At 34.8% G+C, this 18,429-nt stretch overlaps 1 protein-coding gene across 1 annotated transcript in view; it reads right to left on the bottom strand.

The window, feature by feature from the left end:
- The window catches only part of CTNNA3 (catenin alpha 3), a 2,010,564-nt gene that overhangs the window by 419,766 nt on the left and 1,572,369 nt on the right, over nucleotides 1-18,429 (bottom strand). The window lies entirely within an intron of this gene.

Raw genomic sequence — 18,429 nt, 5'->3', positions numbered from 1 at the left:
ATTTATATAGCACCTACTGCCTGCAAAGAACTATGCTAAGCATAAATATGTCAAATATTAACTTATTTGATCCTTCCAATCACCCTTGGAGGTAAGTCTTACTATTATCAACATTTCAAAATTAATAAAACTGAGGTAAACGGAAGTAAATTGACTTGCTCAAGATCCCACAGCTGGTAAGTGCCTGAGACTGGGTTTAAGTTTAGGTCTTACTGACTCCAGATACAGCTCTCTATTAACTTTGCCCCAAAATTCTAAGTTGACCACTTCTCAAAACATTATTGTAGGGATTCCTTATACTTGTAAGTGTGAATACGTACCTGTAAGATTCTTTCCAATTCTCAAACTTGCTAATTCTGTGATCTTTGGAAATCTAGATTTATTAAGGCATTTTGTGACTCAGATAAAGTAAGGCATGAGAATTTGAATGATTATTTTAAATATTATTCAAGTGGGAAGTGAAAGTGATAAAAATTGAATGCCCCATCCCCACCATCTCTTGTCTCTCAATCCAAAGTATTTTCTCCTCAGTCACTCTAAACCTTAGTGACGAATGAAAATATATCACTCTGGATGCATTTATTCTCTGAAAACTGTCTCATTCATGCATCATGGGAATTGGTCAAGGGATGAAAAATCTTTGACTTGGCAATCACTTTCTCTGCCATCACAGAGCAAGACAGAGTGTCTGTCTTCAGAGTTGAGCCACATGGAACATTTCTGCACATAGTCCATGAAATGTCATGGGGATGTTAGGATATTGGCTATGCTATACAGGAAGGTAGGGGCATGCCTTCAAAAACCCTCGAGACAAGGTTGTGTCAACATCAACTGCTATGACATGAAACAGCAGGCAGGCCATAGCAGGAATACAAACTTCAAGACAGGCTTAGCTAGATTCAGAACCTAGAGCAGCCCAAAAGGCTACCAGGTCATACATGTCAAGTTCTTCATTCAGTGATGACTGATAATAGACCAAAAAAATAGCTGCTCTTCTGGCCAGGACTACAGGTCATACATTTCAGCTCCTGCTCAGAAAATAACCTGTCAGCACATCATCTCTGAACACAAAGGATGATGTAATTGTCTTAGCTCCCTCCAACCATGGGGGAAACGAAGGTCGTGAGGAACATGGAACATTTTTGGAAGACATTTTATCCAACCTTTATTTCCAGAGAAACAGACACACAGATGTTCATAAAATTTTGTGGAATTTGGGAATAAGCTTAAGGTTTCCATTTAACAGTTAAGATGTCTCTCTGACATGAGTCATTGAAACTTAAAGGCTTCTAACTTGTATGAGGACAGAAACATATTTTTCCTTCTTTTTCTGCTTTGTAGTTCAGTCCAAAGTGAAAATAATTTCATAATCACCAGCCAGAATTGAAACTGAAACACAATAAATTTCTGTTATAGTAATAGTAAATTTACCTTATTTTATAGTAAGGTTTCATTTTATTGGAGAGAAGCAGCAGGATGGAAAAAAAAAACAAATTAAAAAATAATTGTGGGAACAGGCCAGACTATGCAAATTAAAAAGAAAAAATGAAGAGAGAGGCCAGAAAGCAAAACAACTTTGGATTTCTCTTAGTGTTATTTTTTTTTTAATTCCACGATAAAAGAGTGACAAGATCTAGGTAATTGAGATGAAATGACTTGCCCAGGGTCAAACAGCTAGGAAGTATCTGAAGCCAGATTTGAACTCAAGTGCTCCTGACTCCAAGCTTGGTGCTTTATCTACTGTGCTACCAACCTGCCCCCTCTTAGTGTTATTTATAGTAACAAAGCATATTTGTGATCTTAATTACTTTACACTAAAGATTTTCCCAATTGATTATTTCCATTAAGAAATACCACTCTCTGATTTATCATCATGTTAAAACATAAAAAAGACTCCCAAAAGTCCCTTTAAAAAACTGATTATTCTCCTTCCTTCTACAGGTTTCATTTTTTAAACCTTTGAAAAGATATGTCCTTAAAAGGTCAGTAAAGAAAATGCAGAATGTAATAGCGTAAAGGGTTCATTTTCGGATTAAAGAGTTTGGGTTGAAATCAACAGTGAAGGCTCCTACCTATACGACTTTCTGCATTTCACTTAACTTCCCTGGTCCTCAGTTTCTATATCTATAAAAGAGGGGCTTGAAATCCAATAATAACAGGAATAATATTCATGTATCATTTTACAGTTTGCCAGCACTTTACCTATGCTATCTCATGAAGGTCTCAGAGTAATGTTATGAGACAGGTGCTATTATTGCATTTACTTTTATAAGGATTAAAAATGATAAAGTGACCAATGATAAGGGACATTAGGGATCCAGGATCACACACTTACTAAGTCAACAACAATCATTTAGTAAGCATGTTCTGCGTGACTGACATAGTTGTTCAGAAATTTTTAAAAGGCAAAAATGAAATTGTTCTTGACCTCAAAAAGCTCATATTATGTGGAAGAGACAACAAGTATGTAAATATTATTGTATGTGTTTAATATCACAAAAGTGGATAGGACAGTGAAAATAGATAGAAAGTAAAGTCAGAGAGAATATATTGTTTAAAGATAGTCGGGAAAGAACCCTGGGAAAGGCTTCATGCAGAAGTAAGATCTGAGATGATTCTTGAAGGAAGCCATAAAGGAAGGTAAAATACTGAGGTGGAGTAGAGACAGAAGGAACAATGTTCAGAGTTAGGAGATGAAACACTATAAGGGAACATCAAGAAAGCCGATGTAGGTAGATGGATATTTGGACCCAATATTCTTGACTCTTAGTCAAGAACTCTAAATATTACATCATCTAGATGACCTCCAAGGTCTCTTCTAGCTTCATATCTATGGTCCAATGATAAGTCAAAAAACTTGACTCCTGGGCCTATCAATTTGACATTGTATATCACTCAAGTTTTCAGGACCTTCTATTCTTCCACTGTAACATGAAGAAAGATAAGCTCCAAGTTCCTTTCTGTGTATTAGTGGCCCAGATGGAGAAGGAACAGGTGAGAAAAAGAGATGAGTCAGTGTGGAAACTCTCCACTCTCTTATAGAGCCACTAATACTAGGATACTTGAAGGGAGTTTCACCTGGATGGTGGATGATGGGGAAAGTGTGCTGGCCTTCAGAGGTTAGAGGGAAGGCTTCTACATAAGATGAGGTATGTGGTGACCCAGTTTGATCTTGTCCAGAATCAAGGTTCACACAAGCCTCCCCTTTGACTGATAGTCAGCACCACAGGGAGTCTGGCTCAAAGATGGATTCAGCCCGGCACAGCTGTGGGACCCCCTTCCCCTCTTGTCTCTCAATAATCCAGGAACACTATCTGACTGCTAAAAGTATTAAGGATATCAAGGTGATTGATAAGGGTGGTGGTCAGAGGAAATGGGTTGCCCTAAATGTCTAAACCAAGGTCTGTAACTTTGGGGAGCCAATTCAGTCTCCTACTCAAAGCCTCACCTTCCCTTCCCTCTGTTTCTATATCTAGTCAATAAGCTATAATTAAAATTCTGTTGAAAAGGGTCTCTCTGTAAGGCAAGGGATAAGAAGAGGGGTTATGGGGAGAGTCCAGAATCCCCAGTGGACAGGTTGATTTAGTCTTGGTCATGTGAATATGTCCACTGACAGAGAACAGGGTATCTGGATTCAACTCCAGTCCAGGAAATCCACAGGTTCACCTTTGTTTCTATCAGAGCTTGCTTGCTGCTTCCACCTTCCTTGAGCTCCCCAAACTGAAGACCATTTCCTCTGGAATTGTTCCCAGCATTCCCCCACTGTCCTCAACTGTTCTTGTCTCATGCTCCTCTCATACAACATTCTGTCCCCCCAAAATTCTTTCCTTTACCCTTCATCCTTATATCTTCTAATCATTCTACTCTGCTCACAAATTGAAAATGTGTGCCATCCAGCTTCCATTCAAAATAAATTAATATAGTTAGAAAAGGGACCAGCTTATATTCATTATTGATTTAACAAAGGACTAACTTAGCAATCCTGTGATGAAACAATTGGACTATATCACAAAAGAGAGGCGATTATACAGTCCTTATGAATGAACGGAAGGGGAGCAGTTGGGTGCTCAGTGGATTTAGAACCAGGCCTAGAGATGGGAGGTCCTAGGTTTAAATCTGGCCTCAGACACTTCCCAGCTGTGTGACCCTGGGCAAGTCACTTGACCTCCATTGCCTAGCACTTATCAATCTTCTGCCTTGGAACCAATACACAGTATTGACTCCAAGACAGAACGTAAGGGTTTAAAAAAAAAAGAATGAAGGGAAGATTATCAACAAGGATTTCTAGATCACCCCCCAAACCACTGTCACTGTGTGTGCATTTTTTAAAGAAAGTCTGTAATATGTGCACCAAAATGAAAATTCAACAAGTTTTCAAATTAGAAGATAGGAAAGGTTATGGGTTTGATAAACAAAATAAATAGAAAATACAAATAAAAATGTGAAAGTACTCCAGGAGCTCCATCAAAAAAGAGTAGATGCATTAAACTGAAACTACAGAGAGAATCAGGTATATCGGTCATGCTTCACTGACAATCCCTGACAGAAATACAAATGACTCTTTTCTGGTTTTCGAGTCCTTTTCATGAGGAGAAACACTGCCAGTTTAATTTCCACAGAACAGGCTTTCTAAAGTGCTAAGTTTTGGTTGAATCATAAAATTTCCATAGATGAAGTGTCCTTTTTTATTTCATTTTTTTAACCAATGGGTTTGATTAAACCAGTAATGATAAATAATTAGATTCAGGTTATACAATGATAGTGACTCTGGGACAAAGGAAAAGCATGAATTATTTCTAACCCTTTGAGGTAGAGACATGAAAGAACCTATCTTTGAAGAACTGTTAAAACCATGAGGGGCAAGGGGGGAAACTAAAAGTGTGATCCCAGAAATATAATAAAAAATCATATCTCAACATATTTGTGCTCATAACAATGTGAGCAAAATCATCCACTGATATAGATTGTAATCAATCTGCTCCTGCTAACTTATTTGATGGGACTCTTCTCCTTATCCTCTCTTAAACATTTCAATCAAAATTAAAATAAAAATAATAATATTTAGTATTTATATGGCACTTTTAAATGCTTATAGACATTTTATATATGTTACCTCATTTGACTGTTATATGAATCATATGAGATTCTTGCTAATATTATAGTCTTCACATTTTAAAGATGATGATGAAACTCAGGCAGAGGTTAAGTGACCTGTCCTGGGTTAACCAAAAGTTAACCATTTTAGGTAAGATTCAAACTCAGATCTTCCTATTCCAAACCTCACATTCTATCCAAAGTGCCACCTAAGCTCTTCCAAATGCACTATGAATATTTTTACAAAGTTTTTGATGTTAGATGGATACTAAATGAAAATGTATGCCACTTTCTTGTTAATTAACTTATCTTTTAAGTTATGTATTTCTTTTTTTAACATTTATTAATATTCATGTTTTAAAAAAGTTAACATGGTTACACGATTCATGCTCCTACTTTCCCCTTCATCCCTCACCCTTCCCCCACCCATGGCCGATGTGCATTTCCACTGGTTTTAACATGTGTCATTGAAAAAGACCTATTTCCAAATTGTTGATCTTTGCATTGGTATGGTAGTTTCAAATCAAAATCCCCAATCATGTCCACCTCGACCCATGTATTCAAGCAGCTGCTTTTCTTCTGTGTCTCAACTCCTGCAGTTTTTCCTCTGAATGTGGGGAGCATTCTTTTCCATACATCCCTCAGAAAAAGTTATATATTTCTTTAATGATATATTTTACCATAATCATATACAATTCCTTATTTTTAATATGCTGCAGCCTGTTATATCTATCATGCAAACCACTAATCCATTGTTTTTAAGTTGATCAGCATACCTTAAACTATCTTTGAGAAGAATCATTTAAAAACTGAGAATATGAAAAGTGAAATCCTGGAAATATTGACTTCTTCCCTCTGTCTCCCTCCCTCCTTCCTTTCTTCCTTCACTCCTCTCCTTCCTTCCTTCCTTCCTTCCTTCCTTCCTTCCTTCCTTCCTTCCTCTCCGTTCTTTCATCCTTCTTTCCTTCTATCCTTCCTTCTTTCTTTCCTTCTTTCCTTCCATCATTCCTTTCTTTCTTCCATCCTTCCTTCTTTTCTTCCATTCTTCCTGCTTATCTACCTCCAAAAAAGAATGTTTTAGGTACCTACATTGTACATGTCCTTTGCATCCCCAGGATATTAGCTAGGTGCTGGAGATATAAAGCAGAAAAAAAAAACAGTAGGTCCTACCATCAATAAGTGGTCAACATGAACTACAATTAACCAAAAATATTTTGTTAAATAATGTAGTTATTTCATAGGAGAACACTAACTTGGACCATGAGTATGGCTTCATGTAGGATGTGTCGCTGGCTCTATTCTCTAGGAATTGAGGCTTCTAAGAAGATGGGCTCAGAAAGGGCTGCATTCTAGGCATGGGGTTAGAAGCCTCAATTCCTAGAGAATAGAGCCAGCGACACATCCTACATGAAGCCATACTCATGGTCCAAGTTAGTGTTCTCCTATGAAATAACTTTACATTATTTAACAAAATATTTTTGGTTAATTGTTAAGTCTTGAAATGCCAATTTGCTTTGAATACATCTTGCATAAGCAAATGTAAAATTAAAATACAAAGGTAAATTTGAATTATAGTATTACTCTGACAGGAATGTCTCACAGTTAGTAGAAAAGGAAGATCTGTGCTCTGTATCCATAAATGTAGTATTTAAATTAGTGAGATTGTATCATGGGGGTACATATATCATGCATCAATTAGTGAGAATATATCATTGAAGTAATGGCATCTTTGCTTGTGGGCTGCTATTTTTGAAGTTCTTTCAGGGCATCAATGACCTTACTATAATTAGGATCCACTCTGTGGGGAACTTCATCCTTGAGAGCAATGATAAGGTAGAAAGATAACTGAATTTGAAGTCCATGGCCTAGGGTTCAAAATCCAGCTCTTATTTGTGAAAAACCCTGAAAATTCACTCCATATCTATAGTCCCAGATTTGTCATAATAAAATGGAGACTTTAATAGTTGCATGAACTACAACAAAGGATAGTTGTGATGATCAAATAAGAATAATCTTGTTGCTACAATAATTAGATGTAAGCATTTATCATTGTTGTTCTCCAAATTGTTCTTTATGAAGGACTGTCCTGTGATGATGTATCCAATACACTGGAGTCCTTCCTCTGAGTATTTAAATAAACTATCTTATCTAACAAAGGACAAATGCTTTGGACAGAGTACTTAAAGATAAACTATAGGTATTCCTAGAAAGCAAGCAACTATATTTATATGTTAGAATCATTAAAGAAATCTTCCGAGATTCAAAACAAAACAAAAAATTGGGAAATGACCTAGAAATTGACAGAAATTGAAAATTTATATGACTTAGCAAATCAGAACTTAATAGATTTGAATCATAGTCCTTCTACCATTTAAATTATTTGAAAGCAATACATTTTTTCCATAAGTTTTTCCACCCCTTTTCCCCACATCACAGATGGCCTCATCCAGGAAGCAGACATTTTCATATATATCTTTCATATTTCTACCTTTCTGTTCTCTCTCTCTCTCTGGAGGTAACATTTACAATTTATCATTCAAGAATCAAATCTGTAGCTGTGTATAATGTTTTCTTAGTTCTCCTCATTTTGCTGCTCATTATCCAATATAGTTCTTTCAAAATTTTATTAAACTTAGCCTGCTCATTGTTTCCTCTGGTGCAGTAGTATTCAATCATTCTCATATACCCCAATTTGCTTAGTTGTTCCCCAATTGATGACCATCCCTAAAAGTACGGTTCTTTATCAACACAGAGAGCTATTATAAATATTTTGGAACAAATAGATTCTTTTCCTTTTTCCCTGATAAAAGCAATACATTTTAAAAATATAAATAATTATGAACTCATAGATTAGCTTAATTAAATTTTATGTGAAGCTTTTTATCAAGATCAATGATTTAAACAAATTGTATTTGATGCATATAAATATTGTGAAAAGAAATCCCTCACATGATTTTGGGACAAATCCTACTTTCATAGTAAAACCCGAGACTACAATTTATTGTTGACTTTTATTAATTATTTTGGAAAGGGAACATTTAATGAACACCAGTACCTCAGTATCTATCCTAAAATAAATGTCAAAGTAAATTAGATCTAGTACACTTCCATTTCCAGGAATCAACAAGCTAGAGAATGAATTCCTAAAGCCAATTTGCATATGTTTAAACACTTTTTTATCCCATATCTCTATCTTCCCACCTTGCTCTGGGTGAAAAATACAATACAGGTGCCCAAATCCAAAAGATAAGAGCAAGAGTTGGAGAAGAGAGAGTTAAAGAGTTTCTGGCTTTCTGTGAAAGTGAATAGGAAGAGAATAACTGGGTCAGATTAATCAAAAACCAAAAAAGGCATGATAGAAATAATCAACCTTTTTCTATGATTAAATATTGGAAAGAAAGACAGGTTCTCAGTGAAAAAGAAATGAGACAGAATGGCAAATCTCACTTAAGAAATTGTGACAATGTTGCTATTATTTAGGCAAGAAATTTTAATCTAGTTTTTCTAAAGTAATTTAAAAGAACTTAAACTTCCCCCAAATATCCAAAAATTCAGTATACAGGTAATTATTGAACCAAAATATACAAGAAATGTTTTTTATTCTCTTTATTAAGGAGGTAAAGTAATTATGATAGCTGGTATTTATGAAGAACTTTAAAGTTTATTAACTATTTTAGAAATACTATCTTAATTCTTAAACATCTGAGGGGCAGCTATTATTATCCTCATTTTGTTGATGAGCAAACTGAGAAAGAGGTTAAGTGATGTGCCCAGGTTCATACAAGTAGCAAATGACTAAACATGTATTTGAATTCAGGTTTCCTGAAGCTCCCTCTATTCACTTGGTGTGATAGAATGGGTATGGAGAAACACCTCCAGGTCAATTTTCAGCTGGGATGTTTGGTGAATTATCTGTTAAAAAATTAAAATTCCATTAAAGTATTTCCCATCCTCATAATTATTGTACACTTAGAATAGATGTGAATATTGTACAAAGAGTAAATTCTGTAATGAGGTTGGAACAAAAACAAAAATAACCAAAAAAAAATTCCCAAACCTGAACCTTAATTTATTATATTTACATAATTCTTTTCTGTTTTCAGATTTGCTATTTCATAGGGCACTCAGAATTAACCAGTGATACAGGCAAGGAGTAAAATCAGATCTGAGTTGTGCTTTACACAGGTGAGGAAAATTAACATAGTTCTAAATGAGTTGGATGGACCTAGTGGAAAGAATACTGTACTTCAATTTAGGATGTTGTTATTTATTCACTTCACTTATGTCTGTATGTATGTACGTTTCCTTGGCAAATATAATGGAGTGATTTGTCATTTCTTTCTCTATTCTCTAGCTCATTTTACGGATGAGGAAACTAAGGCAGACAGGTTTAAATGACTTGCTCTGGATCAAATTTAACTCTGGAAGGTGAGTTGTCTTGATTCCATGCCTGGCATTCTATGCACTGTGCCAGTTAGCTGCCTTCAATTTATGAAGACCCAAGTTCAAATATTACTTGTGACCCTAACAAAACTGTGTGACTTAAGCAAACCCCTTAATCTCTTAACAACTCAGTATCCTTATCTATGAAATAGGGCTAGCAATACTAATTACTACTAAGTAGTACTAATACTACTTAGTAGTGTAAGAGGAGGGTATTAGCTGCTAGATGAGGTGTGCTCTGGTAACCCCCTTTAGCTGAATAGGTGTGGACCAAAACTACTCATAACACCCCTCCTGACTGGGAGGACTCTTGGGGGTGTAACTCACAAGGTGATTCCCCAAAATGGATATGCACGGGGAGAGAGGTTAGAGGGAGATGTTGGGAGATGGATAAGACCCAAATGGACCCCCTCAATTATCCATAGCTGGATTATTTGGGGGCAAACCTCCCTCCTACCACAAACTATCTGCCCACAAATATGGAGTTTGTTTTCCTCCACACACCACCTACATGATGCTGCCTTCCACCTTGAAAACACTCTTCCAACTCTGTCTTAAAATAACTCAATAGGAGTTTATTCAAGGACAAGGTATCCAGCGATAAAAGGACCAGATTTCAGGGAAGAGAGTGAGGGTAAACTAACATGGTCTAGTTCCCAGTCTTTCCCAGGGCTGAGCAGTAACTAGATTTCTTCTGTAGCTTTTTAGTCATAGTTAACTGTCTCAGGCCCCAATAAAACTCCTATCCTAAAAGATCACAAAAGGCTAGAGAAGGAATGTAACATCAAGTTCAAACAAGGCTATTTAGCCTTCCTGGGCTGGCTCCCTCCCACTGGAGTCCCAGGCTCCTTGGTCAATTAAGGAATCTACAATATTGTCTTCTCAGATGTTCACAGAAGATGTGCGTTCAGTTAGATTGGCTATGGTAGCAGATGATCTGGTAAAATCTCAGATACCTTTGAAAATGTTCAAAGTCCCACAGAGACACAGCCTCCCACCTCCCTGCCTTTCCCAAAGGTCCAGAGAGCCCAGAGTGACTGTTGGTTTCCTCTTCCCATTTCCATGAGCATTCTCTCCTCACACCAAGTGTCATTTCTCCTGGGTTCCTCAGAATTCCATCAAAGGCTTTTCACAATGCATGCTTGCTTGGCTTTTTGCTTAGTTTCACCCAATATGTTACAGTAGGTTGTTCAATTAATTAAAATCAGAAATCATTCATTGCTGAGATGAATTTAACTGACATTAGTAGTAGTGGTACTGTGAAGATACCATTAACTCTTCCCTTGTCAATTTTTTTTTAAACCCTTAACTTCTGTGTATTGACTTATAGGTGGAAGAGTGGTAAGGGTAGGCAATGGGGGTCAAGTGACTTGCCCAGGGTCACACAGCTGGGAAGTGTCTGAGGCTGGATTTGAACCTAGGACCTCCTGTCTCTAGGCCTAGCTCTCAATCCACTGAGCTACCCAGCTGCCCCCTTCCCTTGTCAATTTTTAGCTAATCAAATCAAGAACTCAAAGAGCCTCTACTTAAGAATTACCTAAGAGAATTCACAAGTCACTTACTAGATTAAGTGACACCTCTAAAGGCCACTGCCCCCACACCAGGCAGTGCTAGGAAGCTGCAATTGGTTCCTCTAAAGTGGGGAGTGACAGGTAGTGATGTCAAAAAAATTGCTTTATAAAGGCCAGCCTGAGGATTCAGTGAGGGCACTCTGTGATAGTGGGCTGGGCTGGAGGAGGACTCTTTGCTTCCTTGGCTTTGGAGGAGAATCTTTCCCTGGATCCTGCAGGGGCTTGCTGGGTGAGTGGCTGAGATTCCTGCCTTTGCTTTGGAGGAGTCTGTGCTGGTGGACTTCTGGCTGAAGACTGTAGGCAGAGATAGAGCCCTGAGGAATCCTCCTGCCAGGGTGCTGAACCAGACTTCACTTAGCTGGAGAAGCTCTTAGGGCTGGTAGGCTTGTTAAGAATCTGTATCTTTATCTATATTTTCCACTTTAATTCTTTCCACCTTTTTGTAAATAAAAGCTGCTAAAAAATCATTTTGACTTTAGCTCTAATATTTTAAAATCAGCAACGACAATATTACTTTATAACACTCTTATTGAGTCAAAACCCCAATTTTAATCTTTATAGTACTTTTATATGGAACTATAAAGAAAACCTCCTTTTAGTTCCACTAGAGATATTAAGAAATCAATAACACTCTAGTCTAAAACCCCTTTCCCAGACTTTTGACTTTGGGGAAATGTGTAAGAGATGAAGAATAAAGATTTTGGTAGTAGATTTGTTTCTTGCCTTTCCTATCACCTGAAGTGAAGGCACTCAAAACTGCCTTTCATTTAGCCAGGTTCAAGCTATTAATTGGGGCAGGAGGGTAGGGGAAAACACAGATAACACTAATACTTGTGGGATCTAGTCACAAAAAGAAGAAGGTTGACACAAAACTATATTTTGTAAATGGTTTGATTTTTCTTCAAGATTTTTATAAATATCACCTCAAATTGCCTTGAGGTAGAGACATATCCGAGGAAATATAGAGCCTAAATATTTTAGATTTTTTCTCTAAAATAAAAATACTTGGAGAGATTAATGTTAAATGAATTTTTAAAATGTTTCTGATTGATTTATCCCTAAAACACAGAGCTCAGCACAATTTTTTTCTTATCACATCTCACAGGTAGGTTTGTGAGCCTCAAAAAAGAAAACCTATTGTCAACATTTTATATAATTAGGCTCAATCTCTCTTCCAGTTCTCTATTTTTTATTGGTTAATTTATCAATTTGTTTCTTTGTTTACTTAGGGGTACATAAGCCCCTATTAGATTTTAGACATTTGGGTGTCAGGGAGGTTTTTTGTTTTTGTTTTTGTTTATGGCATGCATACCCATCTTGTTTAGCTGTGTACAAAGTAGATACTGAAGAAATACACATTGGCTAAAATTGAAAGATCACTATAGTGGAAGGAAGTAGACCCAGATCCTGTCTGTTACTTGCCATTCAGGAGGGGGTCAGTTGAGGGGAGAGAAATCTTAACTAAATTATTTAGCCTTTATTAGCCTTTCTTTTCTCATCAATAAAATGAAGGGATTGGACGAGATGCTCTCCTAGTTAGTTTCCCATTTATCAGTCTAAAATTTTTCTCCAGTTAGTTACCACCAGCTTTCAATTTCCTTTGATGTATCACAATAAAGAGAGCTAAATGGCAGATTTGGCCACAGGGTATTTTTCAATCATGCACTTACTCTGAAGACCTGAGATGTTTACTGATTCTTTGAGAGCTATAATAGAACTTACAGCCTTTAGAAATCAACCTACTTTTCTAGAGTCACACTGACTTGGTCTGCCTTTATTTCTTAGTAAAAACAATATGTAAAAAAGATTGAGGGATTTTTTGGTTGTTGTTGTTGTTTTTTTTTTTTTTTATACCCAGTATTTAGCAAAGTTCTTTAAAAATAGTATATCAATAAATATATCCTGACTTAAATATAAAAGGCACAATTCCATGATTTCCAATTGCCAAGCCAAAGGTTAGAATGAATTATACTCCAAAAATAAATAAAATAAAATAATAGAATTAAAATATTGCCAATGTTTGACTTATTTTGACTGCTTAAATATAATTTATAACTTGCAATGACATTTTCCCTTTTTTATACATGTCATTTCCTAATAACCCAATCTCCTACTCGTCTTGATTTATAAGATTTTATATTAAGGAAAACAAGTAGAAATAACAACTGTATCTGGTAATCTAGTCATAGTTAACCTCTCAAATGAATGTCTGGGGTTGCAGGGGATCTATGTGTATGTAGAGTCAGTTATATCACTAGTTCTCTAGAACAAAGAAAGGAAATTAAAAGAAATAAAATAATCAAAGTCCAGATTTTATTATTTAATGACTTTCCACAGCTTTTTGTCATGGTGAATGTATGCACAAACACTGAAGTATCATTCTGATCTGTTAAAATTATTCTAGGTCATTTTATTCATATATTTTTATTCATTCCTAAGTTGGGATTACTTTTATTATAAACAAAAAACATAAGCTATTGAATGTTGTGCAAAAATCTTTACTTCTCTCTCATACATAAATGTTCCTAAGAAATGGGTCATAAATCTTAAATGGCAAAGAACAAGCATCAACTGGATAGCAAAAAATATTCATTTGTTTTTTGTTGTTTTATCTTCAATTAATGGTCATTTATTTTTTATTCTTCCCATTTATTCTCCATTAAAAAAATTAAGAAAATTTCAGATTTAAGTAAAATATTCCCAAACTGGCCTCAAAACAATTGCAACACACATTTCTCAAATGCCTATTCTATGCATAACACTGAGTAACTTACTGATAGAGATACAGAGTTCAGATGTCATTGTCACCACATAAAACTTTTTTTTTAATAGGATCCCTAAGGTGGTTGTTGTTTTATTTTTCAAAAATTCAAGAGGAGGATGGGGGTTGTTTAAAAGGCATTATAGTAAGAGGGGAATAATAAGAAGGAAGGTGGTGGAAAGGGGAGTAACATTAGGAAAAAGAAAGGGGGAACACTGACTAAAAGGGAAAAGTTGGAGGGGAGGGTAAGAGGGATAAGAGAAAAGGCAGAATCAAAGGAGGAAGTCAAAACAGAAGGGAGTACACAGATAGTAATCATAACTCTGAATATGAAAGGGACAAAATCACCCATATAAAGGAAGTGGATAGCAGAATGGATTAAAAACCAGAATCCTACCATATGTTGTCTAAAAGAAATGCATTTGAGACAGGTAGACATATACTGGGTAAAGGTAAGAGGGTGGAGCAGACTTTACTCCACTGTCTCTGAGACAAAGAATATAGGAGTAGCAATTATGATCTCAGACAAAACTATAGCAAAAATAGATATGATTAAAAGATATAAAGAAGGTAATTACATCTTGATGAAAGGCAGTTTAAATAATGCAGAAATATTACTACTCAACATATATGCAACAAATGGTATAGCATTTGGATTTCTAAAGGAGAAACTAAAGAAGATTAAGGAAGAAATAGATAGTAAAACCTTACTAGTGGGGGATCTCAACCTTCCCCTATCAGAATTAGACAAATTGAACCAAAATATAAATAAGAAAGAAGTAAGGGAAGTGAATGAAATGTTAGAAAAGTTAGACTTAATAGATATCTGAGGAAAAATAAATAGGTATAAAAAGCAATATACCTTCTTTTCAGTAACACATGGCACATATACAAAGATTGACCATGTACTAGGGCATAAAAACATTACAAACAAATGTAGGAAAGCAGAAAAAATAAACGCAATTTTTCAGATCATAATAAAATCATAATAAGGCTTTTGGAAATGCAAATTTAAAACTAATTCAAAACTAAATAATCTAATTCTTCAAAATTTGGGGGCCAAAGAACAAATCAAAGAAGCACAATTACTGATTTAATTGAAGAGAATGACAATGAGGAAATAACATATCAAAATCTATGGGATACAGCCAAAGCCAAACTCAAGGGAAAATTTATATTCCTAAGTGCAGTGCATATACCAACAAATCAAAGAGGGAAGAGGTCAATGATTTGGGCATGTAACTTAGAAAACTAGAAAAAGAACAAATTAAAAATCTTCAGATAAAAACTAAATTGGAAATCCTAAAGATTAAAGGAGAAATTAATAAAATTGAAATTAAAAGAACTATTGAACTAATAAATAAGCATAGGAACTGGTACTTTGAAAAAACAAATAAAATAGGTGAAGTACTGGTTAATTTAGTCAAAAAAAAAGAAAGAGAGAAGAAAATCAAATTAACAGTATCAAAGATGAAAGGGCAACCTCACCTCTAATGAAGAGGAAATTAAGGTAATTATTAAGAGCTATTTTGCTCAATTATATGGCAATAAATATGACAATCTAGGTGAAATGAGCTAACATTTATAAAAATATAAACTGCCTGGATTAACAAAAAAGGAAAAAGAATACTTAATCTCATAAAAAAAAAAAGAAACTGAACAAGCCATCAAGGAACTCCCAGGTAAAAATTCCAATGGCTATATGGATTCAGAAGTGAATTCTATCAAACATTTAAAGAACAATTAATCCCAATACCATGTATACTATTTGAAAAAAATAAGCAAAGAAGGAGTTTTACCAAATTCCTTTCATGATACAAATATGGTACTGATTCCTAAGCCAGGCAGACCAAAAAAGAGAAAGAAAACAACAGACCAATCTCCTTAATAAACATAGATGCAAAAATTTTAAATAGAATACTAAGAAAAAGACTCTCGCAAGTGATCATGAGGATTATTCAATATGAGCAAGTGCGGTTTATACCAAGAATGTAAGGATGGTTTAATATTAGGAAAGCCATCCACATAATCAACAATATCAATAATCAAACCAACAGAAATTACATGATTATGTCAATAGATGCAGAAAAAGCCTTTGACAAAATACAACATCCATTCCTATTGAAAAACTAGAAAGTATAGTAATAGATAGGCCTTTCCTAAAATCAGTAAACAGCATATATTTAAAACCAACAGCAAGTATCATCTGCAATGGAGATATGTTAAAAACCTTCCCAATGAGATCAGGAGTGAATCAAGAATACCCATTCTCACCTCTATTATTTAACATTGTACTAGAAACACTGATAGTAGCAATTAGAGAAGAAAAAAGAAATTAAAAGGATTAAGACAGGCAATGAGGAGACTAAACTATAACTCTTTGCAGATGATATGATGGAATACTTAAAGAATCCTAGAGAATCAACTAAAATGCTAGTGTAAATAATCAACAACTTTAGGAAAGTTTCAGGATCCAAAATAAACCCACATAAGTCATCAGCATTTCTATGTATTTCCAACAAAACTCAGCGGCAAGAGTTAGAAAGAGAAAATCCATTTAAAAGCATCCTAGACAATATGAAATATAAAGGAATCTATTTGCCAAGACAAACACAGGTATTGTATGAACTCAACTACAAAGCACTATTCACACAATTAAAACTAGATCTAAGTAATTGAAAAAACATCAATTGCTCATGGGTAAGATGAGCTAATATTATAAAAATGACAAGCCTACCCAAATTAATTTACTTATTTAGTGTCATAGCTATCAAACTACCAAGAAAAATTTTTTTATAGAATTAGGAAAAAAATATAACAAAGTTCATTTGGAAGAACAAAAAATCAAGAATATCAGGGAAATAATGAAAAAAAATGTGAAGGATTTGGACCTAGCAGTACCATATCTTAAACTGTACTATAAAGCAATGATCTTCAAAAGGATATGGTACTGGTAAGGGACAGAAGGGTGGATCAATGCAATAAACTTGGGGTAAATGACCTCAGCAAGGTAGTTTACAGTAAACCCAAAGATCTTATCTTTTAGGAGAAGAACCAACTATTTGACAAAACTGCTGGGAAAACTGGAAAAGAGTATGGGAGAGATTAGGTTTAGATCAACATCTCACACCTTATACTGAGATAAATTCAGAATGGGTAAATGACTTAAATATAAATAGAGAAATTATAAGTAAATTACGTAAACATAGAATAGTATACCTCTCATATCTATGGGAAAGGAATGAATTTAAGACCAAGAGAAAGATAGAGAATATTTTTAAAAATGTAAAATGAATAATTTTGATTACATTAAATTATTTTATTTTTTTACAAATAAAACCAATACAAAGAAAATTAGAAAGGAAGCAACAAATTGGGAAAAAATCTTTATTACCAAAACCTCTGACAAAGGTCTAATTTCTCACACTTATAAAGAGATAAGTCAATTGTACAAAAAAATTGAGCCTTTTTCCAATAGATAAATGGGCAAGAGACATGAATAGGAAGTTTTCAGATAATGAAATTAAAACTATCAATTAAAAAATGAAAAAGTGTTCTAAATCTCTCATAATTAGAGAAATGCAAATCAAAACAACTCTGAGTTACCACCTCACACCTCCCAAATGGCCAATATGACAATAAATGAAAATAATAAATGTTGGAGTGAATGTGGCAAAATTGGGACACTAATGTGTTCCTGGTGGTGCTGTGAATTGACCCAATCATGCTTGAAGGCAGTTTGGAACTATATATACCCAAAGGACTTTAAAAGACTCCTTGCCCTTTGATCCAACCTTTTAACTGCTAGGTTTATAACCCAAAGAGATAATAATTAAAATATATATACATAAATATTTATAGTCTCATTCTTTGTAGTAAGCAAAATTTCGGAAAATGAGAGGTTGTCCATGTATTGAGGAATGACTGAATAAATTGTGGTATCTGATGTGATGGAATACTATTGTGCTAAAAGGAATGATGAATGGGAGGGATTCCATGTGAACTGGAAAAACCTCCAGGAATTGATGCAGAGCAAAATGAGCAGAACCAGGAGAACATTGTTCACAGAAACTGAGACATTGTGGCACAGTCAAATGTAATGGACTTTTCTATTAGTAGCAATGCAATAATCCCCGACAGTCAAGAGGGACTTATAAGAATGTATGCTATCCACATCCAGAGAAGAAACTATGGAAGTAAAAATGCAGAAATAAAATATATGATTGATCACATGGTTCAATGGGTATATATGATTGAGGATCCTGACTTTAAATGATCAGTATATTGGAAATATTAATTATATGGAAATAGATTTTGAACAATGATACATGTATAACCCAATGGAAATTCTTGTTGTCTCAGGTGGGGAGGGGGGGAGGAGGGAAGGGAAAAAAACATGAATTATGTAGTCATGGAAAAATATTCTAAATTAATTAGTTAATTTTAAAAAATAAAAAAGTCACCATTAAAAAATTCCAGAATAAGATTTCAAGGAAGAAGGTATGCTATAGGAGACATAAATTATTTATTTATATATATATATATATATATATATATATA

This window comes from Gracilinanus agilis, chromosome 2 (genome assembly GCF_016433145.1).
Source record: "Gracilinanus agilis isolate LMUSP501 chromosome 2, AgileGrace, whole genome shotgun sequence".
Classification (NCBI taxonomy): Eukaryota; Metazoa; Chordata; class Mammalia; order Didelphimorphia; family Didelphidae; genus Gracilinanus; species Gracilinanus agilis.
This window is presented reverse-complemented; position numbering and strand designations above follow the sequence as displayed.